Genomic DNA, 16,165 nt, shown 5'->3' with positions numbered 1-16,165 from the left:
TCTTCATTGAGCAAGTCATGAATCAAACCAAATAAAGACCAGTTCTGAGAATAAGGCTTTTCCAAGGAACTGCCAGAATGATCAAATAGTGACAATTAATGAGATAGGACTCTTGGAAGCTCCAAGACGATTCTGCCCCCTTCTGTATTTGCTAGATTGCAGATATGCACAGATACACATGGTTCTATGGCTCTTGGTTTTCACGGCTATCACAGAGTAGGGGAGAGGATGGAAATAGAGCACGCTAAAAATGTCATTATTCTCAGCATTCTTACTGAAATTCAGTCATTTTTCTTAAATAAATGTTCCTTGGATTGTTGCAGATCTTTGGTTAATTTCCAGAAACATGAGAAAGTTAATTTTGGCAATTCTTGCTAGTGTTCTTGCTACTGATGAAGGATCTTGACTACAAGTTGTCCAGGTTCTTGGTGTGTTGATCAAAGAATTGAACAAAATGCACAAAGCAACAAAAGAACAAAGCAGTGAAAGCACAGGTTTATTAAAGTGAAAGTATACTCCACAGGATGGAAGCAGCCCCAATCAAGTGGCTCAAGATCCCCAGTTGCAGTATTTGGGTTTAAGTACCCTTTAGAGGTTTCCCATTGGTTACACCATATGTAAATGAAGTTTCAGCCCATGACAATTGTAGGCTGAAGGTTTGGCCCATGAACAATCAGAGGCTGAAGTGAAGGTTTGGATTGGAACCAATCAGAGGACAAAGGTTTGGTCCATGACCAATCAGAGGCTGATGTGAAGGTTCCCTGTCGCTTGACTCTATTCTCCTGCCTCATTGTCATTGCCTTTATGAAGGAATTAATGAATTCAGAGGTCTTTACTCCACCAACGCAGAAATGTAACTGTCATCACCCTTCATTTTTTCCTCTTCAGTCATTTTACCCTCTTATTTTAGAATACTCTCTCTTTAATCATTTAGTGGTTAACCTTGGTATTTTTTCATGCATACTTATGTCTAAAGTTGAACATTTTACCTCCTTTTGAGAAGACAAGGGTCACAGAACATTAACTCAAATGATATCTCCCTCATGTGGTATGTGATATGGTTTGGCTGTGTCCCCACCTAAATCTCATCTTGAATTCTAGCTCCCATAATTCCCACATGTCATGTGAGGGACCCAGTAGGAAATAACTGAACCATGGGGGTGGTTCTTTCCCACGCTGTTCTCACAATAGTCAATAAGTCTCACAAGACCTGATGTTTTTATAAGGGGGAGTTCCCCTACACATGCTCTCTCTTGCCTGCTGCCATGTAAGACTTGACTTTGCTCCTCATTCACCTTCAGCCATGATTGTGAGGCCTCCCCAGGCATGTGAAACTGTGAGTCAATTGAACCTCTTTCCTAAATTACCCAGTCTTGGGTATGTCTTTATTAGCAGTATGAGAACAGATAATACAGTGAATTGGTACCAGGTAGTAGGGTACTGCTGTAAAGATAACCAAAAATGTGGAAGTAATTTTGGAACTGGGTAACAGGCAGAGGTTGAAACAGTTTGGAGGGCTCAGAAGACAGGAAGATGTGGGAAAGTTTGGAATTTCCTTGACTTGTTCAATGGTTTTGACCAAGATGCTGATAGTAATATGGACAATAAAGTCCAGGCTGAGATGGTCTCAGATGAAGATGAGAAACTTGTTAGAAAATGGAGCAAAGGTGACTCTTGCTATGCTTTAGCAAAGAGACTGGTGACATTTTACCCCTGCCCTAGAGATCTGTGGAACTTTGAACTTGAGAGAAATGATTTAGGGTATCTGGCAGAAGAAATTTCTAATCAGCAAAGCATTTCGGAGGTGATTTGGGTGCTGCTAAAAGCATTCAGCTTTACATATTCACAAAAATATGGTTTGGAATTGGAACTTATATTTAGAAGGAAAGCAGAGCATTAAAGTTCAGAAAATTTGCAGCCTGATGATGCAATAGAAAAGAAAACCCCATTTCTGAGGAGAAGTTCAAGCTGGCTGCAGAAGTCTGCATAAGTAACGAGGAGCCAAATGTTAATTGCCAAGACAATGGGGAAAACAAACGTCTCCAGGGCATGTCAGAGGTCTTCAGGGCAGCCCCTCATGTCACAGGCCCAAAGGCAAAAATGGTTTCATAGGCTGGACCCAGGGCCTTGCTGTTTTGTGCAGTCTTGGGACTTGGTGCACTGTGTCCCAGCCATGGCCAAAAGGGGCCAACACATAGCTTAGGCTGTTGCTTCAGAGGGTGCAAGCCCCAAGCCTTGGTGGCTTCACATGGGTGTTGGGCCTGTGGGTGCACAGAAGTCAAGAATTCAGGTTTGGAAATCTCTGCCTAGATTTCAGAGGATGTATGGAAATGCCTGAATGTTCAGGCAGAAGTATGTTGCAGAGGCAGAGTCCTCATGGAGACCCTCTCTTAGGGCAGAGTGGAAGGGAAATGTGGGGTTGGAACCCCCACACAGAGTCCCCACTGAGGTACCGCCTCATGACGCTGTGAGAGAAGGACCACCATTCTCCAGATCCAAGAAAGGTAGATCTACTGAGAGCTTGTGCCATGCACCTGGAAAAGCTGCAGATACTCAATGCCAGTCCATGAAAGCAGTCAGAAGGGGGTTTTACCCTGCAAAGCCACAGGAGAAGAGCTGTCCAAAACCATGGGAACTCACCTCTTGCATCAGCGTGACCTGGATCTGAGACATGGAGTCAAAGGAGATCATTTTGGAGCTTTAAGATTTGACTGTCCCCTGAATTTTGAACTTGTATGCAGCCTGTAGCCTTTTGGTTTGGACAATTTCTCCTGCTTGGAAGGGGTGTATTTACCCAATGCCTGTACCTGCATTCTATCTAGGAAGTAACTAACTTGCTTTTGATTTTACAGGTACCTAGGTGGAAGGGACTTGCCTTGTCTCATATGAGACTTCGGACTGTTGACTTTTGAGTTAATGCTGAAATGAGTTAAGACTGATATGTGAGGACATGAGATTTGACAGGGGCTAGGAGTGGAATGATATGGTTTGGCAATATCCCCACCCAAATCTCATCTTGAATTCTAGCTCCCATAATTCCCAAGTATTATGGGAGGAACCTGGTGGGAGGTAATTGAATCATGGGGGTGGTTCCTTCCCATGCTGTTCTCATGATAGTGAGTAACGCTCACAAAATCTGATGGTTTTATAAAAGAGAGTTCCTCTGCACATGCTCTGTCTTGCCTGCTGCCATATAAGACCTGACTTTGCTACTCATTCACCTTCAGCCATGATGGTGAGACCTCCCTACCAATGTGGAACTGTGAGTTAATTGAACCTCTTTCTTTTATAAATTACTCAGTCTCAGGTATGTCTTTATTAGCAGGATGACAACATACCAATACAGTATATAAATATGGTCTGTTATTTTATTTTCATCTTATATTTTCTTTAATTCCTCAAATTAGTCATTGTTGTTATCACTTAGTACGGTCAATATTTGTTTTGATTTTCCCACGTACTAACCTATACTGCCTCCTTCCCCAAAATTAACTCTAGAGAAACTATAAAGGGAAACATAAGCCTCAAGAACAAAACACCCTTGAAACCCCCTGTGAAGACATGAATGTATGTATTTGAAGTGGAATAGGGGGCTGCACCTGGTACAAACATTAGCTGGAGGCAGCAGCGAGAAGAATGGTTAGGAAAAAGAAATTTATGTTTTGCTTTTGCCTCTACACTGCATTGCTTTGAGACAATCATTACATTACAATAATGAGAGTAGATGCATATGACCATAGGGTTAATATCAGAGTAGCCAACTGAAATATAAAGTACTATAAAATTACAAGGCTGGGCATGGCGGCTCATGCCTGTAATCCAGCACTTTGGGAGGCCAAGGTGGACAGATCACAGGGTCAGGAGATTGAGACCATCTTGGTGGAACCCCATCTCTACTAAAAATGCAAAAATTAGCTGGGCACAGTGGCGGGAACCTGTAGTCCTAGCTACTTGGGAGGCTGAGGCAGGAGAATCGCTTGAACTCAGGAGGCGGAGGTTGCAGTGAGCCAAGATTGTGCCACTGAACTCCAGCCTGGCAACAGAGCGAGACTGTCTCAAAAGAAAAAAAAGAAAGAAAGAAAGAAAAGAAAATTACCAGTAGGATTTTTCTCATCAATACATTCAGTAAATTTATTCATGTAAATCACCACATAATAGATTATTAGATTAAATTACAATTGATGCAGGAAAGTATTTGATAGGTTCATCATCTCCTTTTGATTATTTTTAAAAATCTAGAAAACTAGGATATTTGGTAAATATTCAAAAACCTACAGAAAATATTATACTTAATGGAATAACATTAATTACATTCCTGTTAAGACCAAGAAGAGAACACAGAAGCTAGCCAACACCAGAGTTTAACATAGTATTGCAGGTCCTGGCCAATGTTATAAACAAATAAGAGATTTGTATATTAGAAGACCTTAAAAATCATTATTATTTGAAAATTATATAGTCATTCGTATAGAATAATCAGTAGAATCAGCAAATCATAAAAACTAAGAATAGTTAAGCAAAATTACTAAATATGAAATCAACATTTTCCCATGCCAGAAATAACCAATTAAAAATGTACTTTTAATAAGATACCACTCACAATTCCCTCAGAATAAGAGCTAGGGATTAAGTTAATCAGGGCCTCCTGATTTTCTCTATGGAGAAAATGACAAAACTCTAAAAAAGGACACAGATGAGCTGAATAGAGATACGTTCAATGTTCTTGAATAGGATGACATTGTAAATATATAAATTATCCCCAAATTAATATTTAAACTTAATGTAACCTCAGCCAAAATTCCGGTTGAAATTTTTAAGTCAATAAATATACTAAAATGTATGCAGTAGAATAAGGTCCACAAATTGTTATGCCAAGCTTAACAAGGATAAGGAAAGGGCCATAACAACATTTTACATTTTGAAAAATCTGTGATATTGGTGTAACTAATCTAATAGACCTATAGAACAAAACAGAAGTCTCAGAGATAGATACATATATATATGGAATTTAATAAATGATAAAGGTAGCACCACAAATCAAAGAAAAATAAAGGATAATTTAGTAGGTACTATTGAGAAAATGTACTCTCTATAAGAAGAAAATAAACGACTTTATAAAGTCTCTGCCACCACATCTGTCCCCATTGCCAAAAGCAGGACTCAGAACTCCATCTTGACCAAAATTCCTTCCTTTTTAAATAAATTGTCTTTAAAAAACACAATGATAATGTTTCCCTAATTGCAACATTTAAAAAAATGTTAAATATAAGGCATTTTAAACTACATACAAGGTCAAGGAAGTTTTTTGCTCTGGCACCACATTGCAGTAAGTAAATCAGCCCCTTTGCAATCTTACAACTTTTATTTCAGTGCCTGCAAGCTCTACCACTACTGGTTTTTCTTTCTTTCTTTTTTTTTTTTTTTGACGGAGTTTCACTCTTGTTACCCAGGCTGGAGTGCAATGGCACGATCTCGGCTCACTGCAACCTCCGCCTCCTGGGTTCAGGTAATTCTCCTGCCTCCGCCTCCTGAGTAGCTGGGACTACAGGCACGCACCACCATGCCCAGCTAATTTTTTGTATTTTTAGTAGAGACGGGGTTTCACCATGTTGACCAGGATGGTCTCGATCTCTTGACCTCGTGATCCACCTGCCTCGGCCTACCAAAGTGCTGGGATTACAGGTGTGAGCCACCGCGCCCGGCCTTCACTACTGGTTAATATTTATAAATACAATATATTTTGTCAACTGCTTGTAGAATGTACCAGTACCATTTTAATGAAGAAAGAACGAACAAAACATAACTTCTTTGATGGCTCACCAAGCTTCCAAGTTAAAAAAAAAAAAAGTGGAGATTTGTGCTAGATCGTATCTAATTACCATTTAATCTCATTAATTGAAAACCTCTGGAATAAGTCAAGAAAGGAACTCACTCATGGAACTCACTCATATTTTTAATCAAATGACAAGAAATATTAGTAATTGGCCCTTCTCTACTTATCCCTACTGTGATCACATTTTCCTTTATCTCATTCAGTGACAGAGGGGGAAGCCCACTGGAGGCTGGGAGATATTTCTCCTGGCTTTGTAGCCCCACGTTTTATATATTGCAGAATTCTCCCTACCAGAAAAGTAATCATCCCACCAGTTACTGTTCATTTTATTAACTGCTTGAAGTTTTTTGTTGTTGTTGTTGTTGTGGGTGTTTTTTTTGTTTTTTTTTTCTTTGTGAGATGGAGTCTCGCTTTGTCATCCAGGCTGGAGTATTGTAGAGCAATCTCGGCTCACTGCAACCTCCATTTCCTGCATTCAAGATATTCTCCTGCCTCAGCCTCCTGAGTAGCTAGGATTACAGGCATGTGCCACCATGCCCGGCTAATTTTTGTATTTTTGATAGATATGGGTTTTCACCATGTAGATCAGGTTGGTCTCAAACTCCTGACCTCATGATCTGCCCACCTCGGCCTCCCAAGTGGTGGGATTACAGGCGTGAGCCACTGTGCCCAGCCAACTGCTTGAAGTTTAAAGCTGGAAACCTTTAAACTTTGTGTAAAAGTTTAAAAGCCCTGAAAATGATCTTTTTTGTTGTCAAAATTTTTTAAATCACTGGAAACTCCAATCTTTGGAAAACCTTTTACCATAAATGTTCAGGTATAATTTAGGCAGGAAGGAATCAAAGTAATATTCACCCCATTTCCAAAATGCTCTCTCCAAAATTAAAATTCATCAATTTCCTAAATATCTCTTCAAAATTCTGTCCTTTCCCCCTTTCTTTGCTTCTCCTTTCCTCCTGAAAATCCTGTTTTAAAAACACAAATGGTCTTCCTTTGACTATTATGTAACTCTCCATTTTAATGCAATTGAGAAGCTAATAATGACATAAGAATTTTACAGAATTTAATGAAAAACATCTGACCTGTGAATTTATAGATTGGAGTCATCTATGAATCGTGCCATAGTTCCCGGGGTTTAGTATTTCTTCACTATTTTATAAAGTGAACTAGGTGGGAATGATTCCATGTCTAACATTTCTAAGAAACTTGATATAGTTTCCAATTTTTTTGATATGCCATTCATTGATTAAACAAACACTAGGAAAATCATTCTTAAAAGTGTATGAGAATGTCTAAAAGAGACCTCAAACTTGCATGTGGCAGGGGAAAAAGTGGTGTTGGCAAAGGGTTCCCTGAGAAACCTTGTCCCTGTATGGTAAATTGGAATTTGCCAAGGTCAGTGAGCAGCAAAGGGAGGTTCAGGGAGTCATTTCATTTAGTTATCTGGGGATACTGATTAAATCTATTTAGTCATACCTCAAATTTGTATTGAGCTCCACTAGGTACTCCACTTTGTTAGCTGTTAAAGATACAGTAACGAACAAAACACATTAAGATCCTAGCCCTAGTGAATCTTATGGTGTGGAAGTGTTATGAACACATCAATTATCTAACTGAGAAGTACTATGAAAGAAATAGGCTGCTGTGTCACAGAATAACAGGGGAGAACTCTTGAAGAGGAGACTTTTAAGATGAGTTTTAAGAAGTCAGCCACTGAGAAATTGCATTTCAGGCAGCACACAAAGACTCTGATAATTTGTGAGGTCAGTGAACAGTAATGAGGCCCACATGGCTGGAGCATGATGGGTTGGGAGAAGAAATATAGTAGAGTTTAAGTTGAAGAGGTTAAGTTGGGGGTTATTCTAAGAGAGATGTTTTAAGGAAGAGATGACATGATAATGTATGTCTTTAGGTCATTTGACTTTACCATGTGGAGTATGGATTGGAGAAGCAAATGTAGAAGCAAGGCCCGTTAGGAGGCTATTGCAGCAGTCCAGACAACAGAGGATGGTGGCTTGGACTAGAGTCATGACAGTGGAGATGGAAAAATGAGACGGTGTTGAGGTAAATTCTAAAAGCAAAACTAACAATTCTTACTAACAACTTGAATATAGAAAGTAAGGTTAAAAAAATCAAAGACGACTCCCTGTTTCTTGTCATGAGCCATTAACTTCTATGAGTAAGAATGTGCTTGAAGACAGGGTACAGAATCAACAGTTCTTTATGGGACATTTTGGGTTTGAGGTGTCTGAGATAGAACAATGTGATGTCAAGCAGGCAATTGACTACATAGATTCAAACCACTGAGGAAAGGGTTGAGCTACAGATACAGGTTATATGGCTACAGATTAGTGGTTCTCAATCCTGGCTGCAAATGGGAATAACCTGGGAAGGCTTTAAAAATACTAAGCCCCACTCTGATATATCTGTAAAGCTTGTGACTTAATTAGTCTGGAATGGACACTGGCATTTTTCAAAAGCTCTGTAGGTGACTCTATGCAGCCAGGGTTAAAAAGCATTGACAAAAGTAGAAATGGATGAGCTCTCCGAAGGAAAAAGTATATGGAGAGGAAAAGCACAGAAATGAGACCAAAGGATTAGAGTTTCTCAAAAGTATGATTCATAAGTTATCTACATTATAATCTTTTGAAGTGTTGGTTAAAGATAAAAATTCCTAGCCTTCTTAACAAGTTTCCCAAGTGATTTTAATGTGCATTAAAATTTGAGAACTATTTATTTAGAAGTAGAGTAGGAGTACCCAGGGGGTAAGGAGAGAAACTGGGATATAATAGGGTCACAAAAAGCTGAGAAAAAAAGAATCTTTCAAAGAGGGTGAAGTCAACTGGGATGAAAGCTGCTGAGAAGTCAAAACAGGTGAGTATGAAGTGACCATATCTGGCAACATGGAGTTCATGATGATTCAGCAATCAATTTCAGTGAGGAGATGAGGTAGGAAGCATTTTAAAATAGAGTGCGTTTAAGAATGAGTGGAAGGTGATGAAGTAGAAACAGCAAATAAATAGTACTCTTTTAAGGGACTTGGGTTTGAAGACCAGCAAAAAAACAAGTCAATTGCTTGAAGTATTGTGGGAATTTTATGGTCATTTTCAAACAGGAGATATTAGCACGTGCTTTTATGCTGAATGTAACAATCCAGGTAGAGAGGGAGAAATCAAAGATTCAGGAAGAATAACCATCCTCAAAACTGAAGTACTTAGGAGTTGTTTATTTAGAGAATATGTGCCTTTTATAAGTAGAAAGACACATCTTCCATTGTAATCATACTGAATAATCCAATAGGTGTAAGGGTAGTTAAGTATCTGGTAAGGGCCTGTTTCCTGGTTCACAGACTTTTCTTTTTGTCGTGTCCTTGTCAGAAGGGGTGACGGAGCTTTCTGAGGTCTCTGAAAGATGAAGGCATTAATCACATTCATGAGGGCTCTGCTTTATGACCTAATCAACTCCCAAACGCTCCATCTCCAATACCATTGCACTGGGGGTTAGGATTTCAACATGTGAAATTGGGAGAGACACAGACACTCCAGTCAAGAGTATTCTGCCACTGACCCCCACAAAATTCCTGTCCTTGTCATATGCAAAATACATTCATTCCATTCCAATGACCCCAAAAGTCTTTACTCATTCCAGCATCAACACAAAAGCCTAAAGTCCAACATCCCATCTGAATAGCTAAATTAGATATAGGTGAGACTCAAGATACGATTCTAAGGAAAACTCCCCTCCAGCTGTGAATATGTGAAATCAAACATATTATGTACTTTTAAAGCACAATGGCATATCAGTCAGGGTTCTACAGAGAAACAGAACCAATAGGATAGAAAGACATATATAAAAAAGAGATTTATTATGACAGATTGTCTTACACAATTATGAAGGCTGAGAAGTCCCATGATCTGCCATCTTCCCAGGAGCCCACATGATTATGGAGGCTGAGAAATTCCACGATCTGCCATCTATCTGCTCAGGAAAGCTAACAGTGGGCTCGAGTGCAAACTCCAAAGCCTGAGAACCAGGGGAGCGAATGGTGTAAGTTACAGTCCAAATCCAAAGGCTAAGAACAAGGAGCACTAAAGTCTGAGGGAAGGGGAAGATGGATGCCCCAGCTTAAGTAGGGAGAGCAAATTCGCCTTTCTTCCACCTTTTTGTTCTCTTAGGGCTTTCAATGGAGTGAATGATGCCCACCCACATTGATGAGGGTGATCTTCTTCACTCAGTCTACTGATTCAAATGCTAATCTCTTCTAGAACCACCCTCCCAGACACGCACAGAAATAATGTATTACCAGCTACCTGGGCATCCCTCATTTAGTCAAGGTGATACACAAAATTAACCACAACAAGCAGTAATAATCTCTGTAATTTATATTTTTAAGAGTTATAGAAGCCTTAGAAAGAACTCTTAAACAACGCACTCCATATGGAATAATCCAATGACTGTGAGCCCCCTGAGGGTAATGACACCTGTCTTAATCACCGGTAAATACCTGGCTCTTCTACAGAATGCTTGGCACAAAAAACGTACTCAGTATGTCCTGAATGATTTGCAACTCAAGTGTTGAAACATGCCATGGAATGTAATGTTTATTATTTCAAAGATGCAATTTCATCAAATTTCTCAATACGAGAACAGTTTTAATACCCATTTTAATATCTGCAGGATATTAGTACACATGCATGTTTTATTTGAAATTAAATTATTTTAATATATTAAAATTTATACTAAAATATTTCATTATTACAATGCAAATATGTATATGGTCTAATATTCTGTGGAGGTATACAAAGAAAACAGATATATACATATTTATCTTTTTTTAAACGTTTAAGTTCAGGGGTACATGGGCAGGTTTGTTATACAGGTAAAATTGTGTCGTGGAGATTTGTGCAGATTATTTCATCATCCAGGTATTAAGCCTAGTACCCATTAATTGTTTTTCCTGATCCTCTCCCTCCTCCCACTATCCACCCTCCAGTAGACCCCAGTGTGTGTTGTTTCCTTTTATATGTTCATATTTTCTCATCATTTAGCTCTCACTTTTAAGTGAGAATATGCAGTATTTGATTTTCTGTTCCTGCATTAGTTTGCTAAGGATAATGGCCTTTATCCATGTCCCTGCAAAGAACACGATCTTGTTCTTTTTTATGGCTGCACAGTATTCCATGGTGTATGTGTACCACATTTTCTTTATCCAGTCTATCACTGATAGACATTTAAGTTTATTCCATGTCTTTGTTATTGCTGGGAAAACTGACAAGCCATATGCAGAAAATTGAAACTGGACTCCTTCCTTACACCATATATAAAAATTAACTCAGGATTAAAGATTTAAATATAAAACCCAAAACTATAAAAACCCTAGAAGACAACATAGGGAATAACATTCTGGACATAGGAATAGACAAGGATTTTATGACAAAGATGCTAAAAGCAATTGCAACAAAAGCAAAACTTGACAAATGGGATCTAATTAAACTAAGGAGCTTCTTCACAGCAAAGGAAACTATCAGCAGAGTAAACAGCCTACAGAATGGGAGAAAATATTTGCAAACTATGCATCTCACAAAGGTTTAATATCCAGCATCTATAAGGAAGTTGAACAAATCTGTAAGAAAAAAAAACCATTAAAACGTAGGCAAAGGACATGAACAGACATTTTTCAAAATAATACATACATGTGGCCAACAATCATATGAAGAAAAGCTCAACATCACAGATCATTAGAGAAATGCAAATCAAAACCACAATGAGATGCCATCTTACACCAGTCAGCACGGCTATTAATAAAAAGTAAAAAAATAACAGATGCTGTTGTGGTTTCAGAAAACAAGGAATACTTATACACCATTGGTGGGAATGTAAATTAGTTCAACCATTGTGGAAGACAGTGTGACAATTCCTGAAAGATATAAAATTAGAAAACAGATATATACATTTTTCAAAAACAAATATAGCTTAATCCACAAACTAAGCAGGTATAATTAATTCCTCAGAAGGGATACAGAACTATTCCTCACAGGTATTGTGGTAGAACAAACATTCTTTGATGTTGCATAGATTTGGAATCCTAGATTTTCCACCTACAACATGGGTAAACTTGAGCAGTTTACTTAACCTCTGGCCTAAGTTTCCTCATCTGTAAAAGTAAGATAATGACAGTACTCTTCTCATAGTGTTATTCTGAGGATCATACGAGATAATGCTTAAAGCATACAGTACAATGCAATGTATATATGTAATAATAAGAACTCAATAAATCTTAGGTTTTATTATTCAGTAGTCCCACTTCATCCCTTTAGCAATAAAACATACTTCTATCAAGTCTCCCTAAAAGACACTTAGGTGTAGGCCTTAGGACTAAACAAGATAATTTGTGGCATCCTTCTCTTTCATTCCTATGGTTCGACCAGACTAAAAAGTACAGAAGCTTCTATTTGCATTTATCAACTGCAGGTTTGCCACAGGAAGAAAGAGAAAACAATATATATGTACACAATATCAGAACACCTAAATACATAAAGTAAATAGTAACAGAATTGAAGGGAGAAATTGATAGCAATACAATAATAGTAGGGGACTTCGATACCCCATTTTCAACCATGGATAGACCATCCAGACAGAAAAATCAATAAGGAAACAGTAGACCAGGACAACACTCTAGAGCAAATAAACCTAACAGACATATATAGAACATTGCATTCAACAGCAACAGAATACACATTCTTCTCAAGTGCACATATAACAATCTCCAGGATAGGTCACATGTTAGGCCACAAAATGAGCCTTAAAAAATTTAAGAATGAAATATTATCAAGCAGCAATTCTGACCAGAATAGTATGAAATTAGAAATCAGTAACAAGAGGGAAACTGGAAAATTCACAAATGTATGAAAATTAAACATCACACTTCTGAACAACCAATGGGTCAAAAAAACAAATAAAAGGGAAATCAAAAAATAAATGGAGACAAACAAATATGGAAACACAACATACTAAAATGTATTGGATGCAACAAAAGCAGTTCCAAGACAGAATTTTACAGTGATAAATGCCTACATTAAGAAAAAAAAGATCTCACCTAAAACATCCAAATCTACACTTCAAGAAACTAGAAAAAGAAGAAATTAAGCTAAAAGGTGGAAAAATGAAAGAAATAATAAAAATCAGAGAAGAAACAAGGCAAATAGAGACCAGGAAAATAAGAGAAAAAAAAATGTGAAATGATATAACAAGTTAGTATTCTGAAAAGATAAACAATTTACAAACCTTAAGAAAGACTGAAAATGACAGATGACTCAAATAAATAAAATTATAAATAAAAGAGGAGACCTTACAACTGATATTACAAAAATGGAAAGAATCATAAAAGACTATGAACACTCATACTGAAACAAATTGGATAACCTTGAAGAAATGGATCAACTCATAAAAACAAACCACTTACCAAGAATCATGGAGACATAGAAAATTGAAACAGGGCCGGGCATGGTGGCTCACACCTGTAATTCCAGCACTTTGGGAGGCTGAGGCGGGTGGATCATGAGGTCAAGAGATCGAGACCATTCTGGCCAACATGGTGAAACCCCGTCTCCACTAAAAATACAAAAATTAGCCGGGTGTTTGGGACACGCCTGTAGTCCCAGCTACTTGGGAGGCTGAGGCGGAAGAATCACTTGAACCTGGGAGGCAGAGGTTGCAGTGAGCCGAGACTGCACCACTGTGCTCCAGCCTGGTGACAGAGCTAGACTCCATCTCAAAAAAAAAAAAGAAAATTGAAACAGATCAGTCAAGAGTGAGAAGATTGAATCAGTAATCAAAAACCTCTCCATGAAGAAAAGCCTAAGAAAAAAAGGCTTCACAGGTGAATTTTACCAAACATTTAAGGAAGAATTAATACCAATCCTTATCCAACTCTTCAAAAACATTAAGAGACGAGAATACTTCTAAATTCATTTTACAAGGCCAACAGTACTCTGATACCAAAGCCATACAAAGAGAGTACAATAAAATAAAATTTCAGGCCAATATCCCAGTTTAATTTAGATGCAAATATCCTCAATAAAATAGTAGTAAACTGAATTCAACAGTACATTAAGAGATCACACATCATGATTGAATGGGATTTATCCCTCTGATATGAGAATGGTTCATCTTTCACAAGTCAATAAATCTGATGCACCACATTAACAAAATAAAGGATAAAAATCATACGATCATCTGAATAGATGCAGTAAAAGCATTCAACACAATTTAACATCCTTTTGTGATTAAAAAAGCTATCAACTAATAAAGTGTAGAAAAAATGAAACTCAACATGATAAAAGCCACATATGACAATCCTGCAGTCAGTATAATACTCAATGGTGAAAAGCAAAAGCTTTTTCTCTAAGTTCAGGAACAAAATAAAGATATCTACTCTCACCACTTCTATCCAGGATGATCCTGAAATCCTAGCTACAGTAATGAGGCAAGAAAAAAAAAGATATCCAAACTAAAAAGGATAAAGAAAAATAGTATCTTTGCAGATGACATAATCTTACGTATAGAAAACCCTAAAATCTCCACAAGAAAATTGTTAGAAATAATAAATTCAGTAAAGTTGTAGGATATAAAATCAATATACAAAAATCAGTTGCATTTCTATACATTAACAATGAACTATTGAAAAAGAATAAAACAATCCCATTTATAAGAGCATCAAAAATAAATAAATAAAATATTTAGGAATAAATGGCTTAAAAGGAGGTGAAATATATGTACAATAAACACTATAAAAATTGATTGAATAAGACAGAAATAAATGGAAAAATATCTTGTACTCATGAGTTAGAAAAAATAATATTGTTAAAATGTCCACACTACACAAAGTGATCTGCAGATTCAACACAATCTCTATCAAAATTTCAATGACATTTTTCATAGAGATTGAACAAAATAATCATAAACTTAATATGGAGTCACAATAAACCCAGAATAGCCAAAGCAATTTTACTAAGAAGAACAAAGCAAGAAGTATCATATTACCTTATTTCAAAATATACTACAAAAGCTATAGCAATCAAAACAGCATAGTACTGAAACAAAAACAGGCACATCAAACAACAGAATAGGATAGAAGGCCAAGAAATAAGCCTACACATCTACGGTCAACTGATTTTTGACAAAAGTCCTAAGAACACACAATAGGAAAAAAACTGTCTTCTCAATAATAGTGTTAGGACAACTGGATATCAACATGCAGAAGAATGAAACTGGACCCTAATCTCACACCATATATAAAAATCAACTCAATATGGATTAAAGACTTAAAGGTAAGACCTGAAACTGTTAAAACACTAGAAGAAAACATAGGGGCAAAGCATCTAAACATTGGTCTGGACAATGATTATTTGAATATAACTCCAAAAGCAAAAATAGACAAATGGGATTATATCAAACTAAAAAGCTTCTGCGCAGAAAAGAATCAATGATGTGAAGAGACAATGTATGGTATGGAGAAAATATTGGCAAACTATATATCTGATAAGGGGCTAATATCCAAAATAAATAAGAAACAAATAGGATTGTATCAAACCAGAAAGCTTCTGTACAGCAAAGGAAACAATCAACAAAGTGAAAGGACAACCTACGATATGAAAGAAAATATTTTCAAACTATATATCTGGTAAGGTGCTAATATCCAAAATAGATAAGAAACTCACTAGCAGGAAAACAACCTGATTAAAAAATGGTCAAAGGACCTGAATAGACATTTCTCAAAAGACATACAAATGGCCAATAGGCATAAAAAAATACTCAACATCACTAATGATCAGGAAAATGTAAATCAAAACCACAATGAGATACCACCTCACACCTGTTAGGATGGCTATAATTAAAAATTCAAAAGACAAGAAGTGTTGGTGAGAACATGGAAGAAAGGGAACCTTTGTACAGTATTGGTGGTAATATAAAATGGTACAATCATTAGGGAAAAAGTATAGAGGTTCCTCAAAAAATTAAAAATAGGACTACCATATAATCCAGCAATCCCACTTCCGGGTATACATCCAAGGGAAATGAAATCAGTATCTTAAAGAGTTATCTGCACTTTCTTGTACATTGCAATGTGTATTCACAATAGCCAAGAAATGAAATCAACCAAAGTCTCCTTTGATGGAAGAATGAATAAGTAAAAGTTTTCTCTATACACACATATAGTAGTATACACATACACAAAATGAAGTATTATTCAACACTAAAAAAGAAGGAAATTCTGTCATTTGCAATGATACAGATGAACCTGAAGGACATTATGCTAAGTGAAATAAAACA

General features: G+C 37.1%; 1 protein-coding gene across 1 annotated transcript in view; it reads right to left on the bottom strand.

The window, feature by feature from the left end:
* The window catches only part of IL13RA2 (interleukin 13 receptor subunit alpha 2), a 122,752-nt gene that overhangs the window by 94,709 nt on the left and 11,878 nt on the right, over positions 1 to 16,165 (bottom strand). Inside the window, exon 3 of the mRNA XM_012451779.3 lies at positions 9,718 to 9,856. The gene's annotated coding sequence lies outside the window, so the exon portion shown is untranslated. The remainder of the gene's footprint in view (positions 1 to 9,717; positions 9,857 to 16,165) is intronic.

Source organism: Aotus nancymaae, unplaced genomic scaffold (assembly GCF_030222135.1).
Source record: "Aotus nancymaae isolate 86718 unplaced genomic scaffold, 86718_ANA_hifiasm-v0.15.2.pri h1tg000004l, whole genome shotgun sequence".
Classification (NCBI taxonomy): domain Eukaryota; kingdom Metazoa; phylum Chordata; class Mammalia; order Primates; family Aotidae; genus Aotus; species Aotus nancymaae.
This window is presented reverse-complemented; position numbering and strand designations above follow the sequence as displayed.